This window comes from Bubalus bubalis, chromosome 9 (genome assembly GCF_019923935.1).
Source record: "Bubalus bubalis isolate 160015118507 breed Murrah chromosome 9, NDDB_SH_1, whole genome shotgun sequence".
In the NCBI taxonomy this organism is placed as follows: Eukaryota; Metazoa; Chordata; class Mammalia; order Artiodactyla; family Bovidae; genus Bubalus; species Bubalus bubalis.
In genome coordinates this window covers 53,565,417-53,589,878 of record NC_059165.1, presented here as the reverse complement: position 1 = coordinate 53,589,878, position 24,462 = coordinate 53,565,417, and the positions used below count along the sequence as shown (strand labels likewise).

General features: G+C 39.8%; 2 long non-coding RNA genes and 1 other non-coding gene across 4 annotated transcripts; 2 read left to right on the top strand and 1 right to left on the bottom strand.

Annotated features, from left to right (window-relative positions):
- Positions 1-23,701, top strand: LOC123335051. Of its 2 annotated transcripts, none has more exons than XR_006553326.2 (5): positions 1-1,860; positions 1,965-2,121; positions 4,152-4,326; positions 5,568-5,677; positions 14,787-15,030. It is a non-coding gene; the product is annotated as an uncharacterized LOC123335051 (long non-coding RNA). The 2 variants fall into 2 exon arrangements; XR_006553327.2 differs by lacking the exons at positions 1-1,860; positions 1,965-2,121 and adding exons at positions 22,476-22,529; positions 23,104-23,701 and having other exon boundaries at positions 4,187-4,326; positions 14,787-14,893.
- LOC123335050 lies at positions 3,757-4,872 on the bottom strand. The gene is made up of 3 exons (XR_006553325.1): positions 4,817-4,872; positions 4,618-4,703; positions 3,757-4,262 (listed from the first exon to the last, which is right to left on the bottom strand). It is a non-coding gene; the product is annotated as an uncharacterized LOC123335050 (long non-coding RNA).
- On the top strand, positions 20,041-20,147 carry LOC112587225. The gene has a single exon (XR_003111741.1). It is a non-coding gene; the product is annotated as a U6 spliceosomal RNA (small nuclear RNA).
- Positions 23,702-24,462: the final 761 nt, after the last annotated feature.

Below are 24,462 nucleotides of genomic sequence, written 5' to 3'. Positions count from 1 at the left end.
CCCAAGCTGAAAGATGCATCCTTTTTCCTCTGGAAAGGCAATCATGAAAGTGGAATGGAAAAGCCAACAGTCTCTTAAAGAAAAGTCACAGCATCCAGAGGGGCTGCCAGCCTAATAAATTGTTTGTTGAACTGGTTTGGCTGATGAGGTTGACAAGGCAACATGAAGCTTAAAAAGGAAATCTGCCAAGGTGGCCGATATGCCTGAGGCTCAGGCTGCCTCTGGTGCCTCCATCAGGCATGATGAAATTCTCAGAAGCCCCACATGGTCTGCTGGAAGCAAAGGCAGAATTCACTGACCATGTCAGTTGGAGATCTCGCCCGGCCCCTTCCAACCTCAGGCAATCCTGATCTTGGGGCCCAGGAGGGTCTTTGCTAATTAGCGCTGCACCTGGCTGCACCGTCTCTCAGAGGATGGCCAGGTGGAGACATCTCAAATGAGAGGCTGGAGTCCTGAGCCAGAACGCATGCATATAGTGGGCTTTTTTACTCACTAGATATGGCCCTTAGAATCACTTGTGTGTTAAAAAGATTTTTCTAAGTTGACTGTTGTTGTCCATGTACTGTATTGTAAAAGGAGCCTCCCTGGTGGCTCAGCGGTAAAGAATCCACCTGCCAGTGCAGGAGACATGGGTTCGATCCCTGGGTCAGGAAGATCCCCTGGAGAAGGAAATGGCAGCCCACTCCAGTATTCTTGCCTGGGAAATCCCATGGGCAAAGGGAGCCTGGCAGGCTGTGGTCCATGGGGTTGCAAAGAGCAGGACGTGACTTAGAGGCTAAGTAAGAACAATGACAATACAGTAAAAGAATCCTATGGCAAATTCTTTTGTAAAGTAAGGAATGCTTTTGGAGAGCTGCTTTCTCTTCTGCAATTATGGGGTGGAGTCTGGTGCACAAGGAGCTCTCAGCAAATACAAGGGAGTGGATTGGCAAGGAAGCACCTGGCCTTCGGAGTCATGTCCTACATTTGGATTCTACCACTGAGTTGAGTAAGATTTTGTTTACCTGAGCTAAGCCCCTGAATGGAGGAATTTTCATCTCTAAACTGGGGATAATAATATCTGCCCTATAAAGGAACAGAGTGAATGAAATAAGCATGGCACAGCAACACAGGAAATCCTCCCTTCGTGTCAGCACTCATCAGAGTTGATGCTTCTTGAAGCGGCGACCTTCCGCACCAGCCAATCCCATAGGAGCCGGCTAAGTCACAGCTGTAACTCATCCTGGGTTGAGGAGGGCAGGCCTCCAGGCAGATGTTACTACTCCTTCCCTGCTCCACAGCCTTTGCTGGGGCCTCTGGGAAAGCTCTTCTACCCTCCCTGGATTGTTTGCATGTCTGTCTTCCCACCTAAACTGAAGCATGTAGCATCATGAGGGCCCAGCACAGTAATCGGCACACACTAACTGTGCAACTGGATTAATTCACATTGCAGTTTTAAATATCTCCACGGGTGGCTTTGGGTGTTAATAAAAGGGGAAAGAAAATCTTGTAGGTTAGGTCTCTTTTATTTTTAATTCCAGAAAACCCAGTATCAGTGGGCTTAAACATGGGTAACTGCAAAGTCCAGGAGTGGGGTTGCCTCCAGTGATGCTACCAGGAACTGACTTCGCTTCCTCTGTCATTTGGCTCAACTTTTTCTGATTGATTCCATTTCAAACAGGTTGTTTGCCTCTAGCCGGCAAAATGGCTGCATAGGTCTGGACCTAAACTCTTGCAGTTTCTAATCCAGCAGGAAAAAAACAGCAAGAAGTTTTTGTCCCAGTAGGAGACTCGTTTCAACTTTATTGTGGTCATGGATCCATCTCTGAGACACTCGGGAGGTGGCAAGTTGACTGGCTTGTATTACTACCTGAGCCATAGGTGAGAATAGCTTCCCTGAAATCGTGAATTGAGATTGGAATTGGCATGGGTTCTCAGGCTTGAAACTTGTCTTTAAATATACTTAGGATTTTGTTTTTGTTCAGATATGGACAACACATCAGGAGATGGCTGCCAACACATCAGGAGATGACTGCCATTGGAAAGATAGTTTATTACTTGAGTTCCCAAGAGGATGGGGCGTGCCAGGCCAGGCCACAGCAGCGAAGCACCAGGAGTCAGAAGGAGGAAGGGAGAGCTTGGGTAAGAGCTTGTATTGTGGTTTGCACAGGAAGGGATGGGCTAGGAAGGGTAAACAGCTGAGCAGGTTTAGGATTGGAGAGTTTGAATAATTTGGAGGACTGTAGACCACAGAGGTGGTCCTTAGTTGTCTGGTACATAGTCCTGGGTGATTTAGTGTAGGGGGATGGTGTCCAGGAAGGCAGAAGCCTGGTGAAAGGGGGAAGACAGTGGATAGAGACTCAGGATTGATTGGTTTGCATGATAAAAGATGCACTCACTGGTAAATTGTTTGCTATCTCTAGGAATTAGCTACCCCTGGGAGGGGCAGTTCCTCCCTGGGTCTACAAGCCTTCAGATGTCAAAGCATCATAAAATATAGAACATTCAAGACATGATGAATACAGTACTGGATGATAAAAAGCCACTGATAGATAGCTACTGCAAAGACGAGGGTGTAACATAGGGATGTCATCTCATTCATTCATTCACTCATTCAGTTATTCACACAGCATTTACTGACCATCTTTGAGGTACCACACCCTGAAGTGGGTGCAAAGGACATAGAAGTGAACAAGCCAAGCAGGGTTCTGCCCTCCTGATAATTAGAGCCATTGATCATATAATTAAAATTCTTTTTAATTAATTGAATTATTTTTGGTCGTGGTGGGTCTTTGCTGCTGCTAATGGGCTTTCTCTAGTTGCAGTGAGTGGGGGCTACTCTTCCTTGCAGTGGCTTCTCTATTTGCAGAGCATGGGCTCTAGGGCACAGGCTTCACCAGTTGCAGCTCACAACTACTAGAGCGTGGGCTCAGTAGTTGTGATGCTCGGGATTAGCTGATTTGCAGCATGTGGGTCTTCCCAGACCAGGGAATGAACCCATGTCTCCTGCATTGGCAGGTGGATTCTTATCCACTCTACAACCAAGGAAGTCCCATAATTACAGTTCTTAAGAATGCTTAATTCGGTTTCACTAGGACTTATCCTACATGATCTGGGATCCAGTAATTCATTTTTAAAGGCTTTAATCCTCAAGAAGGGGATGACAGAGGATGAGATGGTTGGATGGCATCACCAACTCAATGGGCATGAGTTTGGGTGAACTCTGGGAGTTGGTGATGGACAGGGAGGCCTGGCTCTGGTCCATGGGGTCACAAAGAGCTGGACACGACTGAGCAACTGAACTGAACTGAACTGAACCCTCTTATGTATTTTAGGCTATAGTGGGATGTTTGGCCTGGAAGTATATCCTGGGCCAGGGAAAAACATCTGATCCCCATAAATAAAAACACTACAAGTGAGGCTAATCCTTCATGGTGTGTGTAGTATTTCAGAAATTACAAAATGCTCTAACTATTCTCCTGTATTCCTCACTATATCCCTATTAGATAGAAATTATTACCATTTCATTTATAGCTGGGGAAGCTGAGGTTTTAAGAAGAGGTGAAGTGATTGGCCTGAGGATTTTTAATGAACAAGTGGCCAGGCCATGGCTCAAAACCAAGTCCAACTCTATTTCCATTTTACTGGTGCTTTCCAAGCAATGGGACCCCTACCAGGGGTACACAGACAGAGCGTCAAAGTACATGACCTCACCTGGCAAGAAGTTTATTTCTATTCGAATTCTCTTTTAATCCCTTTTGTTCTGCCAAGGGCAAAGTCTCCTATATATCTTTATAACACCTTTCACTTGCTAACCTCTCTCTTTTGAAACCAAGGAGGTGTAGGACTCTGTCTCAGAACCTTTGGCAGGTAATTTTTTGATCTAGAATCTAATAACATTATTTTGCTTTATTTATTACAAGCAGTATTGGTTTTTCCATTGATGTTTAAGGTATTAACTTTCTCTTTGAAATAAATTTATATTTGAAGTTAAGAAAGTGTTGTTTTAAAACAAATGCTAAATAAATAATATATAGGTGATTTGTGGAGATGGGCAAGTCATGAGAAAAATATCCAAATTACTGCAGCCTGGGAATACCCCATAGACCAGGCAAGTAGGAAGAGACACATGGAAGGAATTACAGGGTTTCTCTCGCTTCTTTCTCTTCCAGGGAGGAAGAGGACTTGGTCAGGTCCTGCTGCCCACAGAAGCCTGGGAAACTGTGGTTCTAAAGCCAGGGTCCACTGACTGATGCCAATCCAAGATGCTGTTTCCAAATCCTCTGTGAGAAGAAAAATAAGGACAATATATATGTCAGTGCAAGAATGCCAGTTGTTCTTTCTTAGGTAAGAAAGTATTTTATTCTGGAACTGTGGTCTTGGTACAAGTGCCCGTGTGTTAAATGTTCATGCTTTAGTGGTTGCTTGATGATAGTAGATGACCACTGTTTCTTGTAATTATTCTAATAGCTTTACTTGGCAAAATAAAAAGCTGGCAGTCTTATCTTAACAGTATTTTTTTTCTGTATATCACTGAATCTCTGTTCTAGGAGACTTCAATTGCAGGAAACAGCCTGCCTTCTATAGTTAGAGGGAAAAGGTATTGATAGACCCAGCATTATAGTTGTGGTTACTAACAATGCAAAACAGCAAGCCATAAATCCTTATTGAACCCAGGCACTGATGTTTATCATTGAAGAGATCCTTCTTTCTCTCCAGTGTAACTAAATAAAGATGGAAGATTAGCGAAATAAGATAGCTGTTAAATTAAAGAAGAAAAAAGTTCAAGTTTCAAGGAGACTGTTACAAAAACAAACAAATATGCAAATAAACCAACCCCCAAACTCCTATACCAATATGTAGCTCTCAGTGGCCTCAAAGGCCATCTCACTTGAGATGGGTGAGCTGATAGCCCATTAAAAAGGACAGCCCCACTCCCTCTCATACTCTGATGATGGAAATGCAAACTGGTGTGTCAGCCTAACTCGACCTTGCAATTCCTTTTCCACTCATTTGCCTGGGAAAATATAACTGTGCACCAGTAATTAATTATAAGGCTATTTACAAAGGACATCACTTACAGTAAATAGTGAAGAGTTAGATACAACTTAAATATCCAATCCCAAGAGATTGGTTGGGTAAATCATGGCACATTGATAGACTGAAATAGTGCAAATATATCAAAATATGCTGTAGAGGAATACATAATGTCTTATAAAGATGTTAAGAATATATTGTTAAACGAGAAAAGCAAAAGAGTGAAAGGTATGGAACACTGGATGAAGGATGATTTAGTTTTGATTTAAAAGACAGGTACCTGGATGGTGACATTATGGGTAAGTTCTCTTTTCTTCTTTTAGTGTGTAAAGATATTTTCTAAAAATCTCTACAGTAAAAATGTACTACTTTTACTTTAAGGGGGAAAAAGTGATTTCTTTAAATTGGGCTCCACTTAACCTGCTTAAATGGGTCAGCAGCCATACACCTAAGCTTAAAGTTGTGTATTTGAGGGCTTGCATTTTGCAGTGCTGATGTGCTTCCCTTAGAACCAAAGGGAGACACTAAACCTCTCTGTAAACTCTTTGTAGATTCCCATCTGTGACTTGATAAATATTTGATGCAGTGGCCAGTCAACATCCCTACATTAGTGAAACTTCTGCCCAGGAGCAACTGCACAGCTCTCAGCAATGAGATCGGAGTAAGTTAAAAAGAGTGTATTCATTATCTACTTCAAAGGGTTTGGTTTTTTTAGCTGGCAGTTTTGCAGACTGGCTTATTGGCTCTGCTGTCTACTGTGTGACAACCAAAAAACATACTACTGCAAGGAGGAGCCTGCTTCTTCCCTTCACAATATTTTCTTTCCTTTGTGTTCACAGCCCAGGAGGCAAATGCAGTATGCCTCACCCTCCTCCCTTCCCCTTGATTAAACAGCTGTGAATATGTAAAATGAATGTAGGATCTGTCCGGTATCTTTAATGCCCAAAGCCTGAAATCCAGTCCCTCTGTCTGATACAGTTTTGTATCATGAGATGGACCACTTATTCTTTCTACACCTTCATGGTTACAATGGATAATTAAAAAGTCAGCACTTTTGTTCCTAAATAGCTTGTGTTGACTGGTAGAATCAGTGAACAAAGTGTAGCAGGGCAGAGAAGGGACCTAAAAACTAGCTGAAATTAGTCACAACCACAGTGGCTTCCAGAAGGACCTGGACACACTCCTACTCATTCCTCAACCCTCAGTTTAGATACCACCCTTTCCCGGAAACCTACCAGGATCCAGCTCCACAGTTTCAGGCTTGGATCCCTCCCCTGAACTTCCGTAACTACCGTGCTTCTAGTTACATGCTGGTTGATAGCTCTCTGCAGCCAACTTAGTTTCAAGAAGACTGTCCTGTCTACCACTGCCTAGCATAACCTCTGGCACTTTAAAAAGTACTGAATAAATAGTTACTAAATTGAATACATTTCTCTGGAAATGACTGCTGCAGAGGACTTAGAAACTTGCAGGATCATATGGTATCACATTTGAAAGGTTCCTTCATTAATTTCTCCATTCCCTACCTGCCATAGCTGCCCAAGCAAACAATTGTCCAGCCTTCTTGCACACCCTAATGACAAGGAGTTCACCTCCTTCAAAATAGTCAGAGGTAGACTTTAAGTGACTTAGGAAAATGAGTAAAATAAAAAATGAACCTGATGGGTCCTGAGTCAAATCAAGAAGTAGTTAATTCAGCTTCTCATTTTTCTGCTGGACCTTTCTCTCACCTGGGGGTCAAGTAAACCCCACCCAAGTGCCCACGATAGCAGTTTAAGCTCTACTTTCCAAGCCATAGAGCTATACAGTATGCCAAGGAGTTTTTGAACTCTAAGAGGAAAATGGAGTATTTTCTGAAGCATCAGTTTTACTTGGAGAGCTGGAGGAGAAACATTTTTTAAATAACTTTTTGTTTATTTACTTATTTTTGGCTGTGCTGGGTCTTCGTTGCTGTTTGGGCTTCTCGCTGCAGCGGCTTCTCTTGTTGTGGAGCACAGGCTCTAGGGAGCTTGGGCTTCAGTACTTGCAGCACGTGGGCTCAGTAGTTGTGGCCCCTGGGCTCTCGAGCGCAGGCTCAGTAGTTGTGGTGCACAGCCTTAGCTGCTTCATGGCATGTGGGGTCTTCCTGGACCAGGGATTGAACCTGTGTCTCCTGCATTGACAGATGGATTTGTTACCACTGAGCCACCAGGGAAGCCTGAGGGGAAACACTTTTATATTTATGTATGTATATATATATCATATATAGTATGGAGAAAAATACATGCATGATTTTAAAGAGATAATATAAGACTTAAAAGAAATTGATCAGCATCTTTTGGGCTGACCATTAAGACTTCTAGAGGTTAAAAATTCAATTTTGGTCTGATGGGTTACTTTGGTGGAAAAAATATGAAAAATACACCTGGCTTCACACATTATCATCTTTTACCACCTGGGAGTATTTGCATTCCATTGGTTTCTTTCAGAGATTGGAAAGACTTTAAAACTAGAAGGAATCAGTATATAATGGTGGAATTTCAGGCAGCATGAGTTGGGATAGAGCAATAGACCTTTCGCGGAAGATGTCTTGCACTTACAAAGTCCATTGCCCAGTATTCTGTCAGCCTTAACAGTTAGTCCCAGTTCAGGATGGGAATGGTAAATGTCTTTTTGATTCAGTTTTGACAGTGTTTGAGCAGAGTATTTCCCCTCTAAAGCCTCAGTTTCCCTAGCTGTAAAATGCAATGAGAATATTTCCCTTGCTTCTGAGGGGTGTTGTGAGCTACTGTATAAAAAGTACCCAGCTCAGTGCCCAGAACATGAGAAGCACTTAACGGTCATTCTTGTCAGCAGCACTTGTAAAAGGAGCATGTGCTAAATTATACCCACCCCTGAATTTATGGACCTGGGCAAAAGTATAAATGGAGAAGTATATGTCTAAATATTTAAAAGTTATAAACAAGCTAACAACTGTTAAATCTAGTAAAATATTTCCTATCCTTCCTACCTTTAAACCAAAATTGAATATTGGTCCTTTTTTGTCCTTAAACATTCTTTTTCTTTTCTCCTGTGGTAAGGACACATACATGACATCTGGAGAAAAAGTTTTATATGACTGAATATTAGCAAACTTTAAAGTTGACTGATCTTTAATTTTTTGCACAGATGTGGCAGTTTTGTTGTTTGGCTGACAAACACATACATAATTCATACATTATGATATATTTTATTACATAAAATTTTTTCCTCATTTTAGCAAAATTGCTAATTATGTTGTTATAATCATGATTTTTACATAATTTGCATTCTAATGGTAGTAATGCCAAATTAGTCAACCTTGCTTAAGTCATTATATTTTTATTTTTAAATTAATTTTAATATGAGCCTGGATGGAAGGGGTGTTTGGGAGAGAATGGATACATGGATGTGTATGGCTGAATCCCTTCACTATTTTCCTAAAACTGTCACAACACTGTTAATTGGCTGTATGTTTGAGCTTAGTTGCTCAGTATTGTCTGACTCTTTGTGACCCGTTGGACTATAACCTGCCAGGTTCCTCTGTCCATGGGGATTCTCCAGGCAAGAATACTAGAGTGGGTTGCCACGCCCTCCTCCAGGGGATCTTCCCAACCCAGGGACTAAACCCATGTCTCCCACATTGCAGGTGGATTCTTTACCATCTGAGTCATCAGGGAAGCCCAAGAATACTGGAGTGGGTAGCTTATCCCCTCTCCAGGGGAACTTCCCAAGCCAGGAACCGAACTAGGGTCTCCTGCATTGCAGGTGGATTCTTTACCAGCTCAGCTACCATTGGCTATACCCCAATACAAAATAAAAAGTTCAAAAGAAAAAAATTATTTTTAATATGGAAAAAACTTTTTATTTAGCCAATAGCAACTAAAATAGTCAATAATGTTATTGCAGTAACATTTACACTCAGAAATTAACAATGAATTTTATACATTAAAGTCCAAATAGTATGATAGGGTCTTATGTTAATTATTATAGAAGATATTATTAAATATTCCAATTCCATCATATAAATCATTACCACTTATATTGCAGTTCTCACAGTCTCTCAAAGCAATATCTAGATCCATAAAATATTAATGTCTTACCCTTCAGCACCCAGCAAATTGGAAGCCCGCCCCAACTGGAAGCCTGATGTCCTTTTTTAAGAAATTTCAAGTCTGAAATATTATAAAGAAGACCAAAAATTGGCAATGTTTTCTATGATTTATTCAAATCTCTATTTAACGGACACTGTACCTTGGTCTGTGTGTATGTATGTGTGTGCTCAGCTGCTTCAGTCATGTCCGATTCTCTGCAACCCCATTCACTGTAGCCCACCAGGCTCCTCTGTCCATGGAATTCTCCAGACAAGAATACTGGAGTGGGTTGCCATGCCCTCCTCCAGGGGATCGTCCCAACTCAGGGATCGAACCCATGTCTCTTACTGAGTCTGTGCTCTACACCCCTTGAGCTGCAACAGATGAGCCCATGTACCACAACTACTGAGGCCTGTGCCCCCTAGAGCCAGCAAATCGCAGCTACTGAGCCCATATGCTACAACTACTGAAGCCTGTGTGCCCAGAGCCTGTGCTCCGCAAGTGAAGCCATCACAATGAGAACCCATGCACCACAACTAGAGAGTAGCTCCCTGCTTTCCAGAATTAGATGAAGCCCATGTGCAGCACACACACACACACACAAAGTAAATAAATGAAAAGAAGTTTGGAGGTTATTTGTGTGCAAGTATTCTTTCTATGGGGAAGGCTTGGTGGAACAGTGGTCAAGAATCTACCTGCCAATGCAGGAGACATAAGAGATGCGGGTTCGTTCTCTAGGTCTGAAAGTTCCCCTGAAGGAGAAAATGGCAACCCGCTCCAGTATTCTTGCTGGAAAATCCCATGGACAGAGGAGCCTGGCGGGCTACAGCCCATGGGGTCACAGAGTCAGACACAACTAAGCACATACACATGCTTTATAGTGATGCAAATATTTTTATTTGCATAAAAATATTTACCTGTTTTTGTTTTCCTATATTTTATAGGAATGTCATATTTGTTACACACTTCACATACAGTTTATTTCAGTTTAAGGAAAAGAGTTTCTCTAAGTTAAAAAGAATTCATCTTAAAAAGAAAAAGAGCCAAACGTGTATCAGTTTGAATTTTGAAGTTTCTGCAAGCTTTGGCTAATATTATTAACAGCAAGCAGCAGTTCAAAGATAGCTGTGGGCACTGCAAATTCAAAAATATTTATTTTATTAAAGATCACCATTCTCTTTACTTAATGATCATCTTTTATTTGTTGTACAATTCTAGTGCATCTTGTTACTTTGTGTAAATTAAGTTTTATTGCTTTAATGGCATTTAGTCAACTTTTTGTTTTGTGTGTCTGAAAGTAGTTTTAGTGGTAAATATGACATGTTTTTTAAAATCAAGATATTTCATATTTGGACAAATATAGAAAATATCCTATGTAATCACTGAATTGCTCCAAAAATGCTATCACTTAGTACGGCTGAGAATATGTCTCTGAATAATAAACTCAAATAATGCATTGTCCATGGCTCACAAAAAAACACTTATTCCTTCCCAGTGGCTATTATCATTAGCATGCCCTCACTGTTCTTTCCATCAATGCCCAAAATTCAAAGTTGTTTTTGTAGTTCAGCTTTTTACAATCTGCATGAAACCAATAAAATGTTCATTTTTGACTTCCTGAATTTTTATCTTTTGATAGTTTGACCATATGTACATTGAATGTTAGGCTTTCTGGTAGCTCAACTGGTAAAGAATCCACCTACAATGTAAGAGACCCCACTTCGATTCCTGGGTTGGGAAGTTCCCCTGGAGAAGGGATAGGCTACCCACTCCAGTATTCTTGGGCTTCCCTGCTGGCTCAGATAATAAAGAATCTGCCTGCAATGCGGAGACTTGGTTTCAATCCCTGGGTTGGGAAGATCCCCTGGAGGAGGGCGTGGCAACCCACTCCAGTATTCTTGCCTGGAGAATCCCTATGGACAGAGGAGCCTGGTGGGCTACAGTCCATGGGGTCACAAAGAGTTGGACACAACTGAGCGATGGTTGTGTCATGACTGGACATGATGAATGTTAATTGTTCAGTATGATTTGTCCTAGCATACTCTAGTTAAATTAGTTGTCATTAATGTTAAAACTTATATGTGTAATTTCTTTTCTCATTTTTATTACTATTTTGAATTATCTATTTTTATATGACTTTTTAAAAATCTATCTTACATTCTAACATCAAATTTGAAAGTTTTCTGACATCAAATTTTTTCTACCGAACTAGAAAATGTCCATTGTTTTCTATGGGTGTTGTGCTATTGTCTCACAAAGCTTGGTTAAATATGGAACATCTGTGATTATTCCTTTTTTTTTTAACTTGTAGTTGGTTTACCATGTTGTGTTAGTTTCAGGTGTACAGCACAGTGATTCAGTTACACACACACACGTATACATATACATACACATACACACACACATTATATATTCTTTTTTCAGATTCTTTTCCCTTATGGGTTATTACAAAATATTGAATCTTGTGACTATTCTTTAAGAATATCATTCCAAGATTAGTATTTATGTGTTTACTGGTTTCTTGGTTGATTACTATTTGCTGTTTTTTTTTAATACTCATTTATTTTTTGGCTACATTGGGTCTTCACTGCAGCCTGCAGCATCTTCACTGAGTCATGTGCAGTCTGCTTGTGGTGCAAGGGCTCTCTAGTTGCCGCATGCGCGATAGTTGCTCTGAGGCATGTGGGAGCTTAGTTCCCCGACCAGGATTCAACCTGTGTCCCCTACATTACAAGGCAGATTCTTAACCATGCGACCACTAGGAAGTTCCCTATTTGCTAATCTTTAGGGCTTTTTTTTTTCAGTTCTAGTTTTTGCATATGCTGTGGTTTTGTTTGTTTTTGGTACAGGTAACATTTAGTATTCTTTTAATTGAGAACCTAAGTATTTCTAGTCACAAATGGTTCCCCTGGCCAAAACTAATTGCGAAAATTGACCGTGAAATATGTAATAATAGTAACAAAATACTTTGGTCTTCTATCTCAAGATATTAAAAAGTTTATGTGGTTACTTTCTCTATTTGAAAAACATTTTGCTTTTATCTGAAATATTAAATTTTCTGCCATTTATTCAATGGAAAATTCATAGCCAATAATTTGAATCAACTTACATTTTTCCTGAGTCAATCAGATGATTTCAGAACGATATGACAGATTTTTCCCAGGATCACTTTCCAACAAACAATAAAGATCCAAAGATTTCATATTTCTCATCAACTTGCCAAATTTTTTTGCAGTTTAGCTTCTGATGGGCAGGCCAGAATTGCATGTGTTGTGAATATTATAGAAAAAACATATGTTTCATTGTTTTGACCATAAAAAAAAAACTTCATTAGTAAATAACATAAAGTAATAGGTATTTCATTCAATCTTTTTGAGTCATGGATGGTAAATATACTTTGCTTGTGCATTTCCTTGTTTTGCATAGTAGCTAAAATATATTAAATAAAGAACTTTTCATACCTGTTTGTGAACTGTGTGGGGCATGCTCGGCAGAAGCCTGTTTACTTTCAATGTCTGAAATTAAAAAATGAAGCAGACCATCTCTTTGCATATACTCTAATATCTTCTCAGCCCTTACTTTTCTGAGCCTTACTTTCATGTTTTGTGTTTCTATCCCAGTCTCAACTTGTTCTCATTTTCAATGATCTATAGAATTAAAAGATAAAATGTAATTATATTCAAAAGGTTCTTTGAATATATGTCATCAAAAATACAATTAAAGGAAATGACCTCCAGTGTTCTTGCCTGGAGAATCCCATGGGTGGATAAGCCTGGTGGGCTGCAGTCCATGGGGTTGCACAAAGTCAGACACGACTGAAGCGACTTAGTCATAGTAGTACTAAAATATTGAAAATTAAAATTATTTTTCCTATTTTTTGTCTCTCACAAAATAGGGACCTCCTTTTCTCAAAAAGTCATTTTTCTTCTAAAATAATCTATTAAAATTAAAAACAAAATTAAAGAAATAATGATTGGTCATTACAATTGAAACAAAACTTATTCAAATAAAGCTTAGTTTTTACTATAGTTTTAAAATGTCATTATAGCATATATTCTCATAAGCATAAAATTATTTATAACTTTTATATTCAATATCCATCAGTTTCTAATGCCAAAAATTGCTATATATGCTCAAACATGTTATATCTGGAGTATATATAAAAATGATATAAAGATTGTTTAGTCGCTTCAGTTGTGTCTGACTCTTCAGGAGCTGTAGCCCACCAGGCTCCTCCATCCATGGGATTTCCCAGACAAGAATACTGGAGTGGTTGCCTACTCCAGGGGACCTTCCTGACCCAGAAGAGTGAACCCCTGTCTCCTGTATTGGCAGGTGAATTCTTCATCACTGAGCTACCGGGGAAGCACGATATAAGGATAATATTGTTTAATATTGTAAAATGTTCTCTGGCTGCCATATGTAATTACTGAAAATACTGCATTTATTTATGAGTGCTTACAGGTCTACAAACTGGAATTTGAAGAAAGCAAGAAAGTAGATGCTCAGTACTCCTGGGAAACGATACTTTATCATGCAAGAATCTATAGCATTCATGACATCTGAGAGGAAGGATTTGACAAGTGAATTAATTTGTCTTTTCCCTTACCTAAATGCTTCCACAGCTCAAATTCTCCTTACGCTCCTAAGCAGTGTCCTTCTATGCTGTTGGCAGCAGGACAACTCACAATTCTTCTTGACATTTGATTAAGGTACCTTTTGCTTTCAGAACAGAGAGCAAGAGATGTGGAGAAGCATTTTCTGCAACCTAAATGGTGTTAGTCATCAGTGTGGACGTTTAGGACGATGGCTACTCTGTGTCAGTAGTGGGTACCCGATCTCATAGGGTCTTTAACAAGCTTACCGTTTCACTGTGTGTTCGTGATCGTCAGACTCTCTCACAAATGAGGTCCAAGGTAGGACCCCTTGTTGACCAGATCTATGGGCCAACCTAAGCTCAATAAAAGAATCTAATACTAGTTATCTGTACAACTCATATGTATAAAGTAGACATAGCTTCCTCCCACCAGTACCTGAATAAATGGGTGTTCCTTTTTCTAGGCATCTTTTACACTAATATATACATATATATATTCTTAACATTAAAAAATATATATAACATTTTATTTTTATTTACTTATTTTTGGCTCTGCTGGGTCTTTGTTGCTACATGGGCTTCTCTCTAGTTGCAGTGAGCAGGACCTGCGCTCTAGTTGCTGTGTGCAGGCTTCTCATTGCAGGCGGCTTCTCTTGTTGCAGAGCATGGACTCTGGAGCACAGGACCTCAGCTGTTGTGGGATATGGGCCCAGTAGTTGCCACTCCCAGGCTCTAGAACACAGGCTCAATAGTTGTGGTGCAGGCTTAGGTGCTCCGCAAGTGGGATCATCCCAGATCAGGGGTTGAACCCATGTCTCCTGAGTTGGCTGGCAGATTCTTTACCACTAAGCCACCAGGGAAGCCCTAAAAATATATATTAAAAAATAAAAAGACATATTAGTTATGTCATAATATAAAAACTTTGTATCTCCTATTTAACAATATATTATATACTGCTTTTCATATTGTTACATAAAATTGACCATTGATTTCACCTTATTAATAACTACAATGACATTATACTACATTTTTAAGCCAATTCCTCCTTGATTGACATTTACTTTTTCAAATTTTTGTTCTAGATGAAAAGGATATTCTTGTGAACCTCGAAGTATGAGCAGATGGAGGAAAACTACCAAAAGTTCAAGACCCACATCATATCAGGGTCTGCGCAGGAGGAAGCCATGAGGTATCTGACAGACCTGAGAACAGGAGAACTCTTAAGACTGGCACTAGTTCAGTTCAGTTCAGTCACTCAGTCGTGTCCAACTCTTTGCAACCCCATGGACTGCAGCACACCAGGCTTCTCTGTCCATCACCAACTCCCAGAGCTTACTCAGACTCATGTCCATCTAGTCGATGTGCCATCCAACCATCTCATCCTCTGTTGTTCCCTTCTCCTTGTGCCCTCAATCTTTCCCAGCATCAGGGTCTTTTCCAATGAGTCAGCTCTCTGCATCAGGTGGCCAAAGTACTGGAGTTTCAGCTTTAGCATCAGTCCTTCCAATGAATATTCAGGACTGATTTCCTTTAGGATGGACTGGTTAGATCTTCTTGCAGTCCAAGGGACTCTCAACAGTCTTCTCCAACACCACAATTCAAAAGCATCAATTCTTCAGAGCTCAGCTTTCTTTATAGTCCAACTCTCATATCCATACATGACTACTGGAAAACTCATAGCTTTGACTAGATGAACCTTTGTTGGCAAAGTAATATCTCTGCTTTTTAATATGCTGTTTACATTGGTCATAACTTTTCTTATAAGGAGCAAGTGTCTTTTAATTTCATAGCTGGAGTCACTATCTGCAGTAATTTTGGAGCTCAAGAAAATAAAGTCTCACTGTTTCTGCTGTTTCCCCATCTATTTGCCATGAAGTGATGGGACCAGATGCCATGATCTTAGTTTTCTGAATGTTGAGTTTTAAGCCAACTTTTTCACTCTCCTCTTTCACTTTCATCAAGAGGCCCTTTAGTTTTTCTTTGCTTTCTGCCATAAGGGTGGTGTCATCTGCATATCGGAGGTTAATGATATTTTCCCCAGCAATCTTGATTCCAGCTTGTGCTTAATCCAGCCCAGCATTTTGCATGAGGTACTCTGCATATAAGTTAAATAAGCAGGGTGACCATATTCACCCTTGACGTACTCCTTTCCCAATTTAGAACCAGTCTGTTGTTTCATGTCCAGTTCTAACTGTTGCTTCTTGACCTGCATACAGATTTCTCAGGAGGCAGGTAAAGTGGTCTGTTATTCCCATCTCTTGAAGAATTTTCCACAGTTTGTTGTGATCCACACTGTCAAAGGCTTTGGTATAGGCAATATAGCAGAAGTAGATGTTTTTCTGGAACTCTCTTGCTTTTTTTTTATGATCCACAGATGTTGGCAATTTGATCTCTGGTTCCTCTGCCTTTTCTAAATCCAACTTGAACATCTGGAAGTTCATGATTCACGTACTGTTGAAGCCTGGCTTGGAGAATTTTGAGCATTACTTTGCTAGCATGTGAGATGAGTGCAATTGTGTGGTAGTTTAAGAATTCTTTGGCATTGCCTTTTTATGGGGTTGGAATAAAAACTGACCTTTTCCAGGCCACTGCTGAATTTTCCAAATTTGCTGACATATTGAGTGCAGCATTGATTGCTGAGGAAGACTTTCTTATCTCTCCTTGCTATTCTTTGGAACTCTGAATTCAAATGGGTATATCTTTCCTTTTCTCCTTTGCTTTTCACTTCCCTTCTTTTCACAGCTATTTGTAAGGCCTCCTCAGACAGCCATTTTGCTTTTTTGCATTTCTTTTTCTTGGGGATGGTCTTGATCCCAGTCTCCTGTACAATGTCACGAACCTCCATCCATAGTTCATCAGGCACTCTATCTATCAGATCTAGTCCCTTAAATCTATTTCTCACTTCCACTGTATAGTCATAAGGGATTTGATTTAGGTCATACCTGAATGGTCTAGTGGTTTTCCCCACTTTCTTCAATTTAAGTCTGAATTTGGCAATATGGAGTTCATGATCTCAGCCACAGTCTGCTCCCGGTCTTGTTTTTGCCATCACTTCATGGCAAATAGATGAGGAAATAGTGGAAACAGTGGCTGACTTTATTTTTCTGGGCTCCAAAATCACTGCGGATGGTGATTGCAGCCATGAAATTAAAAGACGCTTACTCCTTGGAAGGAAAGTTATGACCAACCTAGACAGCATATTAAAAAGCAGAGACATTACTTTGCCAACAAAGGTCCATCTAGTCAAGGCTATGGTTTTTCCAGTAGTCATGTATGAATGTGAGAGTTGGACTATAAAGAAAGCTGAGCACAGAAGAATTGATGCTTTTAAACTGTGGTGTTGGAGAAGACTCTTGAGAGTCCCTTGGACTGCATGGAGATCCAACCAGTCCATCCTAAAGGAGATCAGTCCTGGGTGTTCACTGGAGGGACTGATGTTGAAGCTGAAACTCCAATATTTTGGCCATCTGATGCAGAGAGCTGACTCATTGGAAAAGACCCTGATGCTGGGAAAGATTGAGGGCATGAGGAGAAGGGGACGACAGAGGATGAGAAGGTTGGATGGCATCACCGACACAACAGACATGGGTTTGGGTGGACTCCGGGAGTTGGTGAGGGACAGGGAGGCCTGGCGTGCTGTGGTTCATGGGGTCGCAAAGAATTGGAAACGACTGAGCGACTGAACTGAACTGAACTGAGTACAGCACTTTCACAGCATCATCTTTTAGGATTTGAAATAGCTCCACTGTAATTCCATCACCTCCACTAGCTTTGTTCGTAGTGATGCTTCCTAAGATCCACTTGACTTTGCACTGTAGGATGTCTGGCTCTAAGTGAGTGATCACACCATTGTGTTATCTGGGTCATGAAGATCTTTTTTGTGTAGTTCTGTGTATTCTTGTCACCTCTTCTTAATATCTTCTGCTTCTGTTAGGTCCATACCATTTCTGGCTTACTGAAAATCTGACCAGTCTGAGAACAACTTCTGGGACTGGGAGGGCGTGTCTACACTTCAGTAAATATGGGGGTTATGGGGGTCCCAGATAAGGTGTAAAGTAGCTGTGATGGTTTTGGCTCTTTGAACTTCAACTTAATTACAAAGCTCCTTTTCAGAAGAAAACCTTACAGCAAAAGAAGACTTCTGAGAGTAGAATCCAAATGAGCAAGTATGGGATAACAGAAGTAAAGGAAAAAGAAAGTCTAGATAAAGGAGCAGAGGAACTACATCTCAGAATGTATAAAAGGCCATTAAAAAAATTCTTGATAAGGACACCAGAAGAAGGAAATCTAGAATAATGAAGCCAGAAAAGTTACCCCTGGTTCACCCTTCCTTCATAAAGGAAAAACTAAATTCCTATAAAAATGAATAATAGAATAAGATTGTGTTCAAATCAAATGTTGTCAGATGTGTTAACTAACTTTACTGTGATGATCATTTTGCAATATATAAGTATATCAAATCATTGTACACCTTAAAATTATACAATGTTCTATGTCAATTGTATCTCAATAAAACTAGAAAAAATCCAACACTAAGTCATTGCCAAAAAAAAAAAAAAAGGAAAAAGAGTCTATTAACATTCTAACAATGAAAATAATACAAGGAAAACATGCTTATAAGACATGAAAAATTTAACTATTTCAAAATGAGCTAAAAAAAAACTAATAAAATCATATTAGACAGGAAAGAAGTATATAAATCAGAATTAGAGACTCTCAGAAATGTAGGAGAACTCCCAATTAGCATTAATATTAATCATTTGAGAAATGGAGATTAAAATTGGAAAAATAGAAGTGAATAAATACATTATAACACCTTTAAATAAACAGTAGGTGAAAGAAGGGAATTCCAACAAATCAAAGAGATCTGAAAGAAAGTGATGGATGTAGAAGGTAAACAAACAAATGAACAAGCCATATATAATAGAAGACACACAAGGAAGAAAAAAGCAGTGGAAATTTAAAAGTAATTTAAATTTAAAAAGCAAACTTTTAAGAAAATTTTTCCTGAGATAAAAAGAGATTTGATACTACTACCTAGGAAAATTAATCCAGAATGACTAATGTCAAGGTATATTCTCAAACTTCTGGACATTACAAGAAAGAAAATATCATTTGGGTATCTAGTCAAAATATCAAGTCACCTTGATGGGAAAGAAATAATTGTCTTCAGACTTTATTCCAGAAGAAATAGTGTAACATATTGAAGATATTCAAGGAAAGAAAACATCAGCCAAAGATTTTATATCCAGCTAACAGGTCACAAATGATGAACATGAAAGAAACAGAGAACACTGCTCCCATGAATTTACTGAAGAAAGGCTTTTAGAGAATGAAAAAACATTGGCATAAAGACTGATGTAAGCATTAAGTATATATTTACTCATAAAACTGTGATGATTGTAAGAAGAGTACATGCTCAGGCAAAGAAGATATTATACAATAATTAAAAGGGAAGAATGATAAGAGAGATAGAATATAAAATATACTTATTGAATATACTTGTTGCTGATAGGGGTAAAGGATATTTATTGCAATAAGATGCTGGTGGATAGAGATGAGAGAGGAAAAGAAATTGTTGACCAATTTCAGTACTGTTGGGGAACCATTAGAAAATAACAAAATTAAGGTGGGGTTGGAGACTGAATTATTGTAGCTTTAAAAAAGTAACCATAAAAGTAAAACCTTTCTAAATACCAAATCCTAAAGTCAATCCTAAAGGAAATCAGTCCTGAATATTCATTATTTATATTGGAGTCCTGAAACTCCAATACTTTGGCCACCTGATGCGAAGAACTGACTCATTGGAAAAGACCCTGATGCTGGGAAAGATTGAAGGCATGAGGAGAAGGGAACAACAGAGGATGAGATGGTTGGATGGCATTACCGACTCAATGGACATGAGTTTGAGGAAGCTCCAGGAGTTGGTGATGGACCGGGAGGCCTGGCGTGCTGCAGTCCATGGGGTCACAAAGAGTTGGACACGACTGAGCAATTGAACTGAACTGAAATACCAAACACATTTGAGAGAGCAAATAAGTGAGATACAAGTGCTATAAAACACTTGCATGTGTATAACATAAAACAATATGAAGTGAAAAAAATAAGGTGCAGAGAGGAGTGTATATAGTGTGCTACCATTTGAATAGAAGGCAAAATGAGATATGTGTGTGTATGTACGTATACATTTGATTATTTTTGCAATTAAAGGATAAACAAGAAACTAATAAAATTGGCTATGTACAGGGTTGAAGAAAACTTCTCTGAGTTACATTTTAATATAGTTTTGACTTTTGAACCATGCTGCTGTTTTACATATGCAAAATAATACAATTAGTGCTCACTTCAGTGGCACATATACTAAAATTGAAATAATGAAGAGATGATTAGCATGGCCCCTGCACAAGGATGACATACAAACTTGTAAAGCATTTTGTAGTTTTGTTACAGATATTAATTAAGTTTACTGTGGTAATCATATCACAGTATATACATACACCAAATCATTATGCTGTACACCTTAAACTTTCAAATGTTATATATCAGTTATATGTTAGAAAAACTGGAAAAAATTAAGCCCACTATCACAAAAAATTAAATCAATATATTAGGAGAACCCTAACATTGAGTATCGGAGAAGGCGATGGCACCCCGCTCCAGTACTCTTGCCTGGAAGATCCCATGGATGGAGGAGCCTGGTAGGCTGCAGTCCATGGGGTAGTGAACAGTCAGACACGACTGAGCGTCTTCACTTTCACTTTTCACTTTCATGCATTGGAGAAGGAAATGGCAACCCACTTCAGTATTCTTGCCTGGAGAATCCCAGGGACGGGGGAGCCTGATGGGCTGCCATCTATGGGGTCACACAGAGTCGGACACTACTGAAGCGACTTAGCAGCAGCAGCAGCAGCAACATTGGGTATAAAGAGAAACAAATGAATCTATTTCAAGGTTTAAAGGTTTTTAACAGACCTTGTTACCTTTAGTGGGCTGTATTCTAGGGATTAAAAAAAGTGCCGCAAACAATCTGGAACTTATGAGTAGGTCTATGGTTGGTAAAGGTACTGAGAACAGGCATTCTGACTCTTGGGTGTACTGTAGGGAGGAACAAGTGAGTATTAATAAATATATTGATGTTGGATTGAAAACTAGCTTCTTACTGTAAGAGAAAGGAGATAAAAATATGAACTGGAGGAAAAGAAGAAAAATCTTCTGGTGCTGGATTGGAGTTGGAAAGTGAAAGTCGCTTAGTTGTGTCTGACTTTTTGTGGCCCCATGGACTCCGTCCATAGAATTCTCCAGGCCAGAATACTGGAGTGGGTAGCCTTTCTCTTTTCCAGATGATCAACCCAGGGATTGAACCCAGATCTCCCATATTGCAGGTGGATTCTCTACCAGCTGAGCCACAAGGGAAGCCCAAAAATACTGGAGTGGGCAGCCTATCCCTTCTCCAGCAGATCTGTCTGACCCAGGAATTGAACCGGGGTTTCCTGCATTGCAGGTGGATTCTTTACCAACTGAGCTATCAGGGAAGCCCAATTGGAATTGGGGATCAAGATAAATTCATGATTTAAAATCAAACATACTTCTTGGCTATGTCTACTGACAGGACCTAGACACCATGACACTTCAATAGCAATGAGCACTCTATAAGCACCCAATTCTTGCTTTCTATGAACTACTTCTCATTAAAAAGAATAAGGCCTTCTTGTAGAAAGGCTGATTCCAGGTCTGGAAAGTACAAATGAACTCGGGGCTTCCTCTGCTAGAGAACAAAGAAGTGCTCAGACATTGATGGGGTCATGTCTGAAGGACAGAGACCAGCTAGAAGGGGCTCCCTGCTTGAAGGGGGGCAACTTGAAAATTGAAAATTAGTGGTAATGAAAAATCCAAGTTCATAATAATACTCAAGAAAATTGAGTGTGAGGGGAGAGAAAGCTCTTAAATAGAATGCCAGTGAATGTAGAGGAAATAATAAAATATTTTAAAAAGTGATTTTTGTAATCACTGATATAATAGTTGATTCAGGCAAGGCTTATGAATGGCTGCTAAAACATCGGGTGAAAGCTGTTGGGAAACAAGATGCCCTCAAAGTGTTATCCCACAGATTACTTATTAATTATATAAAGTTTGAAAAGATGCCTTTATAGTGGAGCATTCTGGCAGACAGCACCTTAATCAACTGTTTAAACAGCAAGACCAGTAATAGGGCACAGTGGGTTCCTATGCCTCCTATGATGTGCTGAGAGGGACCCAACATCACCTCTGTAGAGTTTTTGCTAAAAATCTTTGCATAAATCTAATTCTGAAGAAGCAACTGGATAATCCAAATTATGGAACATTCTATAAAAGAACTGAACTGAAAGTCAGTGACAGGAAAGACCCCCCCAAAAAAAGCTTTTGTAGAATAAAGGGGACTAGAAAAAAGCAAAACATTCTTAAAAGACATTACTGGGAGAATTGAAGAATTTAGTAAGATTTTTATATCATAGAATAACATAATATGTATTGAATCTACTTTAATGACAACTTAGTTATGTAGGACAATGTCCTTGTTTCTTAGGAGATAATTGCTGAAATACTTCGGGGTGAAGTTTCATAAGCTCTCTAACTTCCTTTCAAATGGTTCAGTGAAAATAAACACCCCCAAATATATGGAAATATTATACAATGAACATATGCAGCATTTAGCTGCATATATTAACAACTGGTGAATCTTAGGTGAGGGATATTTCAGTGTTCACTGTATTATTTCTTCAACTTTTCTGCAGGTTAAAGAAATTTCATAGAAGTTTGGAGCAGGGGAATAAACACGTGGATTGGAGGTAGGTGTGTGACTCCAAGACAGTGAATCTACAGGATAGCCAGCTAGTGACCTGGGACCTGAGTGACCTGGTCTGAAAAGATGAGCTATATTGTATCAGTCAGGATCCTTTGGCTTCATGTAACAGGACACCAGAGTCAAAGTAGCTTAAACTGTAAGGATACCTAATTATCTCATGTAACAAGAAGTTTAAAGGTACATGGCTCCAGGGTTGTTAATTTGTCCGCTCAAGGATGTCACAGGCCTCTTCTCTCTAGGTCTCTAGGCTTTACTTCACAGTTGCAAAATGGCTGCCACAGCGGCTTCACATGTCATGTCCTCACATGACATATCCAAAGTGTGCAGGAAGGGGATGGACTGGCTCCTCCTTGGGCTTTGCCCTCTTGTATCAAGAATAAGATTCTTTCCATAAGCCCCTCAGGAGGATTTCTTTTACATCTCATCGCCCTTAACAAACCAATTCTGGTTCATCACGTGGGGTTTTTCACTTGAGCAAAACTGATTGGGAGAGATGACTGTGGGATGGGCAGCTGATAGTATTTTGCCACATGAGCCAATCAAACTCTCTTGCTCAGGAATCTGAACCAAGAAACTGGCCTGGGTTTGCTGTTAGCGAATGCACCCCAGAAGCTGAGTTGAGGCTGTGGCACACGAGGCCACAAACAAGCCAAGGTCAAGGCAAGAAAAACTCCAGAGAGAGAGTAGGAAGACATTTGGTACAGAAAGAAGGACAGAGCACATGTGGAGTGGAGAGGTGGGCCAGCTACTACTCCCCCAACTGCCTGGATCCCTGATGTTTTCTGATTATGACTTGACTTCTAGATTACAGAGAATGTACTAGTTAGGACTCAGAAATAAACAAACAAAAACTGTCCTAGCACAAAAGAGGAATTATTAATAGTTACCAACGTACTTCCTACCCAAGGCAGGAAGTTGAGCCTATCCTTAGGAAGTACTAGAACCAGAAAGGGCCAGAACGAGGCACCTTCTGTCTGCATCTTCCCTCTGGGTTCCTCTGTAGTTTATTTGATTTTATCTTTAAATTGAAATATAGTTGATTTACAATGTCGTTAGTCTCAGGTGTATGGCACAGTGATTTAGTTACACATACAAAATACACACATATCTCTATATATTCTTTTTCAGATTTTTTTAGATTATTACAAAATATTGAGTAGGGTTTCCTACCTATAGAGTAGGTCCTTTCTGGCTATCAGTCTCATATACGGTAGTGTGTGTATATTAATCCCTACCTTCTAATTTGTCCTCCCTCCCCCTCCCTTGTGGTTTATTTCATTCTTATCTGTGCAGTAGGATGCCTGTTTCATGTTCCCCACATCATCATACATCTGCCTACATCTTCTAAATTTGAGTTAGAGTTTTGTGCCCCTGAAGAACCCAGGTGGTACTCAGTCCCTGGGTCCTAGTTTCAAATTCCCAAAGGAAAGAAGCTGAGACCTAAGTTGGGTCAGACGTCCGATCTGCCTGGTCCATAGACTTTGGGGTCACAGCACGCATGCACAGGATCGTAGGAGCAGAGGAAGGAGAAAGGGGTCAGGGACTCAGGCTGGAGAGACACCCCAAAAGATTGCCACCATGATCCTCAAAAGAATGGCTTTCAAGATTGAAATGGTAGGAACCTGTCCCCAGGGGACATTTTGCATTGTTTGAAAAAATATTTGGTCATCACAGCTTAGGGGTGGGTGCTACCTGCATCCGATGAGGACAGGCCAGGGAGGTTGCCAAAATCCTAGAATGTTCTCATAACAAAGAATTATCCAGCCCAGAATGTCAGTGGAACTGAGGTTGAAGAACTCTGCCTCCCTCTTGAGTCTTTCAGTCAAATTGTACCTGTACTTGTACCACAGAGCACAGAGCACCTTACCCAGGCTTGGTAAGTCATATATCATTCTCCAGGCCATAATACTGGAGTG